This window comes from Mustela nivalis (genome assembly GCF_964662115.1).
Source record: "Mustela nivalis genome assembly, contig: HAP1_SCAFFOLD_1526, whole genome shotgun sequence".
In the NCBI taxonomy this organism is placed as follows: domain Eukaryota; kingdom Metazoa; phylum Chordata; class Mammalia; order Carnivora; family Mustelidae; genus Mustela; species Mustela nivalis.
Window position 1 is genome coordinate 65,898 of NW_028135138.1, and position 10,907 is coordinate 76,804.

The 10,907-nt window shown below is 43.5% G+C and overlaps 2 pseudogenes across 2 annotated transcripts; both read left to right on the forward strand.

The window, feature by feature from the left end:
• The first annotated feature begins 691 nt into the window (after window positions 1-691).
• Window positions 692-1,120, forward strand: LOC309857909 (H/ACA ribonucleoprotein complex subunit 3 pseudogene; annotated as a pseudogene). Its single transcript has one exon. The product of its transcript is annotated as an H/ACA ribonucleoprotein complex subunit 3 pseudogene (transcript).
• Window positions 1,121-4,320: 3,200 nt separating this feature from the next.
• LOC309857913 (serine/threonine-protein phosphatase 2A 55 kDa regulatory subunit B gamma isoform pseudogene) lies at window positions 4,321-5,105 on the forward strand (annotated as a pseudogene). The gene has a single exon. The product of its transcript is annotated as a serine/threonine-protein phosphatase 2A 55 kDa regulatory subunit B gamma isoform pseudogene (transcript).
• Window positions 5,106-10,907: the final 5,802 nt, after the last annotated feature.

Sequence of the window (10,907 nt, forward strand, 5' to 3'; positions counted from 1 at the left end):
GAAAATAGAATTTTATGCATTGTATAGTTAAACATGAAAACTACAGGAGCACCAAAGTGACTTGATCAGTTAAGCCTCTGTCTTCACCTCAGATCATGATCTCAGGGTCCTGGGACTGAGATCTGCATTGGGTCCCTTCTCAGCAGGGAATCTCCCTCCCTCTCTCCCTCTGCCCCTTTCTCTTGGCTTGGGTTCTCTCTCTCTCTCTCTCTCTCTCTCTCATAAATAAATAATCTTTTCTTTTTTGAGTGGTTTAAAAAAAACATGGTAGCGACATTTGTGGTGAGCATAGCATAACGTATAGAGAAATTGAATGACATTGTACACCTGAAACTAATGGAACATTGTGGTGACTCTACTCAAACAGAAAAAAACAATTAAATAAAATCAGAATGAAAAAGGAGACATAACTGACACCACAACTATACAAATATCGTAACAGATTACTATGAACCATTATATGGCAATAATTGGAAACCAAAAAGAAATATATAAATTCATAGAAACATATAACCTATAAAGACTGAATCATGAAGAAATAGAAAATATGAACACACCAAGAATGAATAAAGACACTGAATCATTAATCAAAAACCTCTCAATGACAAGAAGACCAGCACCAGATAATTATATTGGTTGAATTCTACCAAACATTAAAGAAGCATTGGGAACATCTCCTTTCAGCGTTGTCATGTTTCTCCAGTAGTACCTCAATGAGCAGGGAGACCAAGTCTATACTCTGAAGAAGCTTGACCCTGTGAGACAACAGACCTGCTCGGCGCATCCTGCTCTGTTCTCCCCAGATGACAAATATTCTCGACACCGAATCACCATCAAGAAATGCTTCAAGGTGCTCATGACCCAGCAACAGCGCCCTGTCCTCTGAGGGTCTCTTAAGCTTCACGTTTCTTCTGCTACCCCTCAGAGACTTTCCCAAACCAAGCTCTTCAAACTGTGAGCCTTGAAGCCTTCTTACCACCCTTGCTGTTTGGAATCCGGTTTCATCGTTTCCCTTGATCGTGCTTGTGCAGAGCAGTTATGGTAGCCTCCCTCTTAAGGGAACAAGTTTGAATTTTCTTTCCCTAATTTGAATCACTGCTAGGTTATTAAAATGATTTGAAAAAGCTAAAAAAAAATTAAAGAAGCATTAACATCAATCCTTATCAAACTCTTCCAAAAAACTGAAGAGGAAAGAACACTCCCAAATTCATTTTCCATGGCCAGCATTGTCCTGATACCAAAGCCAGATAAAGACACTACAAGGTGGGTGCCTGGGTGGCTCAGTGGGTTAAAGCCTCTGTCTTCGGCTCAGGTCATGGTCCGGGGGTTCTGGGATCGAGCCCCGCATTGGGCGCTCTGCTCAGCGGGGAACCTGCTTCCCCTCCTCTCTCTCTGCCTTCCTCTCTGCCTACTTGTGATCTCTCTCTGTCAAATAAATAAATAAAATCTTTTTTAAAAAGAGACACTACAAGGGAAAACAAAACAAAACAAAACAAAAAGCCACAGACCAATATCTTCTCTGAACATAGATGAAAAATTCACAATAAATATTAGCAAACAAAATTCAAATCACAATAAAAGTACCATACACTATGATCAGGCAGGATACATCCTTGTGATACAGGGTTGGTTCAATATATACAAATCAATAAAAAACATAATAATAAGAACAATCATAAGAAGAAGGACATAATAATAATAATATATAACATCTATAATAGAATAAAAGATAAAAATCATATGATAATCTCAGTAGATTCATAAAAAGCAATTGACAGAATTCAACATCCATTCACGATAAATGCCCTCAACAAACTAGATAAAGAAACATACCACAACATAATAATAAAAGCCATACTGGATAAGCACCCATATTTCATACTGAATGACAAAAGCTTAACAGCTTTTCCTCTAATATCAGGAACAAGACAAGGATGCCCACTCTTACCACACCAACTCAGTGCAATCTGGCAAGGAAAAAAAAAAACTAAAAGTTTTCTAAATCAGAAGGAAAAAGTAAGTTCTGTCTATTTGCAGATGACATGATTTTATATATGGAAAATCCTAAACATTCCACCAAAAAACTGTTAGATGTAATTAACAAATTCAGGAAAGTTGCAGGATACAATATCAACATACTGATATCAGTAGTGTTTCTATACAATAACAACAAATTACCTGAAAAAGAAATTAAAAATCCATTAACAATAACATCAAACACAATAAAATTCTTAAAAATATATTTAACTAAGGAGGTGAAAAGATTGTGAATAGCCAAAGCAATCAAGAGAAAGAACAAAGCTGGAGACATCATACTTTCTGATTTTAAACTATATGTAGTAATAAAGCTATAGTAATCACACAGTGTAGTATTGTTCATAAAAGCAGGCATTTAAGTAAACAGAAAAGAGATCCTAGAAATAAGCCCATACAGTTAAAGTCAACTAACTTTTGACAAAACATCAAGAATATAAAATAGGGAAAAATGGTCTCTTCAAAAAATGATACTTGGGAAACTATATATCCACATGCAAAAGAATGAAACTAGACTCCTTTCATAGTACACAAAAATCAATTCAAAATATATTGAGGACTTGAAGGTAAGACCTTAAACAACAAAATTCATGGAAGAAAATATAAGAAGTATATTTTATATACTCTTTAATGTCTTGGCAATGACTTTTTTTTTAATACCAAAAACAAAGGCAATGAATGAAAAATACATGTATGGGACAGCATCACACTAAAAAACTCTATGCAAGGGTGCTTTGCTGGCTTGGTCAGTAAAGCATGCATCTCTTGATCTTGGGTTTGTAGGTTTGAGCCTCATTTTGGGTATAGAGATTACTTAAAATAATCTTTTCTAAAAAATTTAAAAAGAAAAAGCTCTATGCAGCAGAGAAAACCACAACAAAAGCAAAAGGCAAGCTATGAAACAAGACAAGGATGTCCATTCACCACCTTTATTCTTCATATTACTGGAAGTTCTACCTACAGCAATCAGACAACAAAAACATATAAAAGGTATCCAAACTGGTAAGGGAAAAGTAAAACATTCACTATTTGGAGATGGCATGATACTGTATGTAGAAAAACAAAAAGACCCAGCAATTGCACTATTGGGTATTTAACCTAAAGATACAAAGGTAGTGATCCAAAGGGGCACGTGTACTCGAATGTTTATAGCAGCAATGTCCACAATAGCCAAACTATGGAAAGAACCTAGATGTCCATCAACAGATGAATGGATCAAGAAGATGTGGTATATATACACAATGGAATACTATGCAGCCATCAAAAGAAATGAAATCTTGCCATTTGCGACAACATGGATGGAACTAGAGCGTATCATGCTTAGCGAAATAAGTCAGGCGGAGAAAGACAACTATCATATGATCTCCCTGATATGAGGAAGTGGTGTTGCAACATGGGGGCTTAAGTGGGTACGAGAAGAATAAATGAAAGAAGATGGGATTGGGAGGGAGACAAACCATAAGTGACTCTTAATCTCACACAACAAACTGAGGGTTGCTGGGGGGAGGGGCTTTGGGAGAAGGGGGTGGGATTATGACATTGGGGAGGGTATGTGCTTTGGTGAGTGCTGTGAAGTGTGTAAACCTGGTGATTCACAGACCTGTACCCCTGGGGATAAATTATATGCTTATAAAAAATAAAAAATTATATTTAAAAAAATTGAATTTGGGGAAAGTATATGCCACTGTAATATTTAAAAATGTGAGAACTTCCAAATATATATTCCTGAAGTAACAGATCTTGTGGGTCAATATATTTAAAATATATCATTAGGATCATAAGATAACATATAATCTGGATGGGGAGGAGCGGGCGGCGCGAGGGAGGGGCCTGCGGAGCAGCGGCGGCGGCGGCGGCGGCGGTCCCAGCCCGCGCAGCCCGGCTCGGCCCTGGCTCGGTGGGCGCAGCGCCTCGGGGTATCCTCCCGCCGCCGGGCAGCCAGGCGCCCGGGCACCAGGCCGCCACTGCCCCCGCCGCCGCCGCCGCCGCCGCCGCTGCTGCCGGGCGCACGACGCAGCGCGCACCGGCCGGGATGAGCGCCCGGGCCCTGGCCCGCCACCACCCGCGGCCGCCGCCGCCCGCCGCGCGCTCGCCTGACCGCGGCGCCCGCCCGGGTCGCCCCGCCCGTCCCAGGCCGCCCCCAGCCGCGATGCCTGGCCCCCGGGGCCCTGGCGGCCGCGCCCCTGCTAGGCTGCGGCGGCATGGCCCGCGCGCCCGGCGCGACCTCTGCGGATTGCATCGGTGTGCAGCGGCGGGGCATGCCCAGGGCACCGGGCACGGCCTTCAATGGGCGAGGACACGGACACGCGGAAAATTAACCACAGCTTCCTGCGGGACCACAGCTATGTGACTGAAGCCGATATCATCTTACTGTTGAGTTCAACCATACCGGAGAGCTGCTGGCCACAGGCGACAAGGGTGGCCGTGTGGTCATCTTCCAGCGGGAACCGGAGAGTAATAATGCGCCTCACAGCCAAGGCGAGTATGACGTCTACAGCACCTTCCAGAGCCATGAGCCTGAGTTCGATTATCTCAAGAGTCTGGAGATAGAGGAGAAAATCAACAAGATCAAGTGGCTTCCGCAGCACAATGCCGCCCACTCCCTGCTGTCCACCAACGATAAAACTATCAAACTATGGAAGATCACGGAACGAGATAAAAGGCCTGAGGGATATAACCTGAAAGATGAAGAAGGGAAGCTTAAGGACTTGTCCACGGTGACGTCACTGCAGGTGCCTGTGCTGAAGCCCATGGATCTGATGGTGGAGGTGAGCCCACGGAGGGTCTTCGCCAACGGCCACACCTACCACATCAACTCCATCTCCGTCAACAGCGACTGTGAGACGTACATGTCGGCGGATGACCTGCGCATCAACCTCTGGCACCTGGCTGTCACCGACAGGAGCTTCAGTATCCTTTCCCGCACCATCTCTCAGGGGGCTTCCGGAAGGGGGGTGCTGGCTCAGTTCTGCTTTTACTCAGTTTCTTCAGCAAGTGAGGCACCGATCTGGAATCCTGATGAACTGATTCATGAAAACTCTAAATCCATAGCTGCGGAGGGTTATATTTGACCCCTTGCCTTCTCTGGATGGCTGTTTTCTCTGTCGTTCTGGGACCGCCTCGGAGACCCCAGAGGAGAGAGAGTTCTGGGGTCTGTCCTCCCAGAGGAGGGATTGCAAACCCATTGGAGAGTCAGACGGAGGCTGCTCTGGACTCTCCTCCCTGCAGCCCAAGGCAGGGGCCTGAGTGTGTGATGAGCAGCCTTGGGGTCCCGGCTTAGGGGGATAGTCGAGGTGTCAGGAGCCCAGCTGGAGGGGGGCCTGCCTGGAGATGCCCTATATCTAGGCAAGCTAAGGGCAGTAGGATGGACTCTAGACCCTGCTGGCTGGTGAAGAATGAACTTGGTATACAAGCACAAGCCTGGGAGGAGCCCCCATGGACAAAGCAGGCAGGTTGCTACCGTGTCACTGTTTGCAGGCCAGTTATAATAATCCTACACAGTGGGGCTCTGCGCCTGAAAACAAACAAACAAACAAACAAACAAAAAACCAAAAAAAAACAAAAAACAAAAAAACAAAAACCAATAATCTGTATGTATTTTATATGTTATTTATTTAAACAATGTCATATACTGTATTTCCCTGTTTCATTAAATCTTCTACAAGCTTATTGTAACAACAATAACAAAAAAAAAAAAAAGAAAAAAGAAAAACAAAAAGACTCCCCACAAAGCTGCTAGCACTGATAAACAAATTCAGTAAAGTTGCAGGATACAAAATTAATGCAAAATAATCTGTTCTATCTCTATATACCAAAAAAGAAGCAACAGAAAGAGAAATTGTTTAAAAAACATTCCATTCATGAATGCAATAAAAATAATAAGATACCTAGAAATAAACCAACGAGATGAAAAGCTTGTACTCTGAAAACTATAAAAAAAACTGATGAAAGAAATTGAGGATGACACAAAGAAATGGAAAGACAGTCCATGCTCATGGATTGGAAAAAGAAATATTGTTAAAATTCCTTTGATACCCAAAACAATCTACACATTTAATACAATCCTATCAAAAAAACCCACAATATGATTTTTCACAGAACCAGAACAAACAGGTTTGCAATTTGTATGGGATCACAAAAGACCTCAAATAGCTAAAGCAATCTTGACAAAGGAAAGCCAATCTGGAGGCATCCCAATTCTGAAATGCAAGTTATATTACAAAGCTGTCGTGATCCAAACAGTATGGTATTGGCACAAAAATAGACACAGAGATCAACTGAACAGAGTAGAAAACACAGAAATAAACCCACAATTATATGGCCAATTAAATGATCTCTGACAAATCAGGAAAGAATACCCATGGGTAAAAGTCCTTTCCACAAATGGTGTCCAAAACTGGACAGCAACATGCAAAAGAATGAAATTAGACTACTTTCTTTCAACATACACAAAATAAATTCAAATTCAAAATGGATTAAAGACCTAAATGTGAGACCCGAAACCACAAACATCCTAGAAAAGAACAAAGACAATAATTCCTCTGGCATTGGCTATAGCTACGTTTTTTCTAGATAGGTCCCTGAAACAAAGGAAACAAAAGCAAAAATAAACTACATCAAAAGAAAAAGCATTTGTGCAGTGACAGAAACAATCAACAAAACTAAATGGCAAACTATGGAATAGGAGAAATTTACAAATAACACACCTGATAAAGGGTTGACATATGTAATAAAGAGTTAGAATCCAAAATCTATAAAGAAATTACAAAGCTGAACACACACAAAATGAATAATCCAATTTTAAAATGTGCAGAAGACACAGACATTTGTCCAAAGAAGACTTACAGATGATCAACACACACATTTGAAAAGATGCTCATTATCATATATCATCAGGGAAATGTGAATCAAAACTACAATGAGATATCACCTCATACCTGTAGGAATGGCTAAAATAAAAAACACCAGATATCAGGAGTGGTGAGGATGTGGAAAAAAAGGAAGTCTTGCAATGTTGGTGGTAGGAATTCAAACTGGTACAGCCACTGTGGAAAACACTATGGAGGTTCCTCAAAAAGTGAAAAATAGAAATACCCCACAATCTAGTAATTGCGCTACTGGGGTTTTTTTTTGGGGGGGGTGGGGGTGGGGGTTGTTCTTGTTTTTGTTTTTGCACTACTGAGTTTTTAACCAAAGATTACAAAAACACTAATTCAAAGGGACCATGCACCCTTATATTGACTGCAGAATTACTTAACAATAGCCAAGATATGGAAGCAACCCAAGTGACCATTGATAGAGGAATGGATCAAGAAGATGTGGTATATATACACAATGGAATACTATGCAGCCATCAAAAGAAATGAAATCTTGCCATTTGCGACAACATGGATGGAACTAGAGCGTATCATGCTTAGCGAAATAAGTCAGGCGGAGAAAGACAACTATCATATGATCTCCCTGATATGAGGAAGTGAGTGGTGTTGCAACATGGGGGCTTAAGTGGGTACGAGAAGAATAAATGAAAGAAGATGGGATTGGGAGGGAGACAAACCATAAGTGACTCTTAATCTCACACAACAAACTGAGGGTTGCTGGGGGGAGGGGCTTTGGGAGAAGGGGGTGGGATTATGGACATTGGGGAGGGTATGTGCTTTGGTGAGTGCTGTGAAGTGTGTAAACCTGGTGATTCACAGACCTGTACCCATGGGGATAAATTATATGCTTATAAAAAATAAAAATTATATTTAAAAAAATTGAATTTGGGGAAAGTATATGCCACTGTAATATTTAAAAATGTGAGAACTTCCAAATATATATTCCTGAAGTAACAGATCTTGTGGGTCAATATATTTAAAATATATCATTAGGATCATAAGATAACAAATAATCTGTATGGGGAGGAGCGGGCGGCGCGAGGGAGGGGCCTGCGGAGCAGCGGCGGCGGCGGCGGCGGCGGCGGCCCCAGCCCGCGCAGCCCAGCTGGGCCCTGGCTAGGTGGGCGCAGCGCCGCGGGGTACCCTCCCGCCGCCGCGCAGCCAGGCGCCCGGGCACCAGGCCGCCACTGCCCCCGCCGCCGCCGCCGCCGCCGCTGCTGCTGCCGGGCGCACGACGCAGCGCGCACTGTCCGGGATGAGCGCCCGGGCCCTGGCCCGCCCCCACCCGCGGCCACCGCCGCCCACTGCGCGCTCGCCTGACCGCGGCGCCCGCCCTGGTCGCCCCGCCCGTCCCAGGCCGCCCCCAGCCGCGATGCCCGCCCCCCGGGGCCCTGGCGGCCGCGCCCCTGCTAGGCTGCGGCGGCATGGCCCGCGCGCCCGGCGCGACCTCTGCGGATTGCATCGGTGTGCAGCGGCGGGGCATGCCCAGGGCACCGGGCACGGCCTTCAATGGGCGAGGACACGGACACGCGGAAAATTAACCACAGCTTCCTGCGGGACCACAGCTATGTGACTGAAGCCGATATCATCTTACTGTTGAGTTCAACCATACCGGAGAGCTGCTGGCCACAGGCGACAAGGGTGGCCGTGTGGTCATCTTCCAGCGGGAACCGGAGAGTAATAATGCGCCTCACAGCCAAGGCGAGTATGACGTCTACAGCACCTTCCAGAGCCATGAGCCTGAGTTCGATTATCTCAAGAGTCTGGAGATAGAGGAGAAAATCAACAAGATCAAGTGGCTTCCGCAGCACAATGCCGCCCACTCCCTGCTGTCCACCAACGATAAAACTATCAAACTTGGAAGATCACGGAACGAGATAAAAGGCCTGAGGGATATAACCTGAAAGATGAAGAAGGGAAGCTTAAGGACTTGTCCACGGTGACGTCACTGCAGGTGCCTGTGCTGAAGCCCATGGATCTGATGGTGGAGGTGAGCCCACGGAGGGTCTTCGCCAACGGCCACACCTACCACATCAACTCCATCTCCGTCAACAGCGACTGTGAGACGTACATGTCGGCGGATGACCTGCGCATCAACCTCTGGCACCTGGCTGTCACCGACAGGAGCTTCAGTATCCTTTCCCGCACCATCTCTCAGGGGGCTTCCGGAAGGGGGGTGCTGGCTCAGTTCTGCTTTTACTCAGTTTCTTCAGCAAGTGAGGCACCGATCTGGAATCCTGATGAACTGATTTATGAAAACTCTAAATCCATGGCTGCCGAGGGTTATATTTGACCCCTTGCCTTCTCTGGATGGCTGTTTTCTCTGTCGTTCTGGGACCGCCTCGGAGACCCCAGAGGAGAGAGAGTTCTGGGGTCTGTCCTCCCAGAGGAGGGATGGCAAACCCATTGGAGAGTCAGACGGAGGCTGCTCTGGACTCTCCTCCCTGCAGCCCAAGGCAGGGGCCTGAGTGTGTGATGAGCAGCCTTGGGGTCCCGGCTTAGGGGGATAGTCGAGGTGTCAGGAGCCCAGCTGGAGGGGGGCCTGCCTGGAGATGCCCTATATCTAGGCAAGCTAAGGGCAGTAGGATGGACTCTAGACCCTGCTGGCTGGTGAAGAATGAACTTGGTATACAAGCACAAGCCTGGGAGGAGCCCCCATGGACAAAGCAGGCAGGTTGCTACCGTGTCACTGTTTGCAGGCCAGTTATAATAATCCTACACAGTGGGGCTCTGCGCCTGAAAACAAACAAACAAACAAACAAACAAACAAAAAAAACCAAAAAAAAAAAAAAACAAAAAAACAAAAACAAATAATCTGTATGTATTTTATATGTTATTTATTTAAACAATGTCATATACTGTATTTCCCTGTTTCATTAAATCTTCTACAAGCTTATTGTAACAACAATACCAAAAAAAAAAAAAAAAGAAAAAAGAAAAACAAAAAGACTCCCCACAAAGCTGCTAGCACTGATAAACAAATTCAGTAAAGTTGCAGGATACAAAATTAATGCAAAATAATCTGTTCTATCTCTATATACCAAAAAAGAAGCAACAGAAAGAGAATTTTTTTAAAAAACATTCCATTCATGAATGCAATGAAAATAATAAGATACCTAGAAATAAACCAACGAGATGAAAAGCTTGTACTCTGAAAACTATAAAAAAAACTGATGAAAGAAATTGAGGATGACACAAAGAAATGGAAAGACAGTCCATGCTCATGGATTGGAAAAAGAAATATTGTTAAAATTCCTTTGATACCCAAAACAATCTACACATTTAATACAATCCTATCAAAAAAACCCACAATATGATTTTTCACAGAACCAGAACAAAAAGGTTTACAATTTGTATGGGATCACCAAAGACCTCAAATAGCTAAAGCAATCTTGAAAAAGGAAAGCCAATCTGGAGGCATCACAATTCTGAAATGCAAGTTATATTACAAAGCTGTAGTAATCCAAACAGTATGGTATTGGCACAAAAATAGACACAGAGATCAACTGAACAGAGTAGAATACACAGAAATAAACCCACAATTATATGGCCAATTAAATTATCTCTGACAAGTCAGGAAAGAATACCCATGGGTAAAAGTCCTTTCAACAAATGGTGTCCAAAACTGGACAGCAACATGCAAAAGAATGAAATTAGACTACTTTCTTTCAACATACACAAAATAAATTCAAATTCAAAATGGATTAAAGACCTAAATGTGAGACCCGAAACCACAAACATCCTAGAAAAGAACAAAGACAATAATTCCTCTGGCATTGGCTATAGCAACGTTTTTTCTAGATAGGTCCCTGAAACAAAGGAAACAAAAGCAAAAATAAACTATGGGAACTACATCAAAAGAAAAAGCATTTGTGCAGTGACAGAAACAATCAACAAAACTAAATGGCAAACTATGGAATAGGAGAAATTTACAAATAACACACCTGATAAAGGGTTGACATATGTAATAAAGAGTTAGAATCCAAAATCTATAAA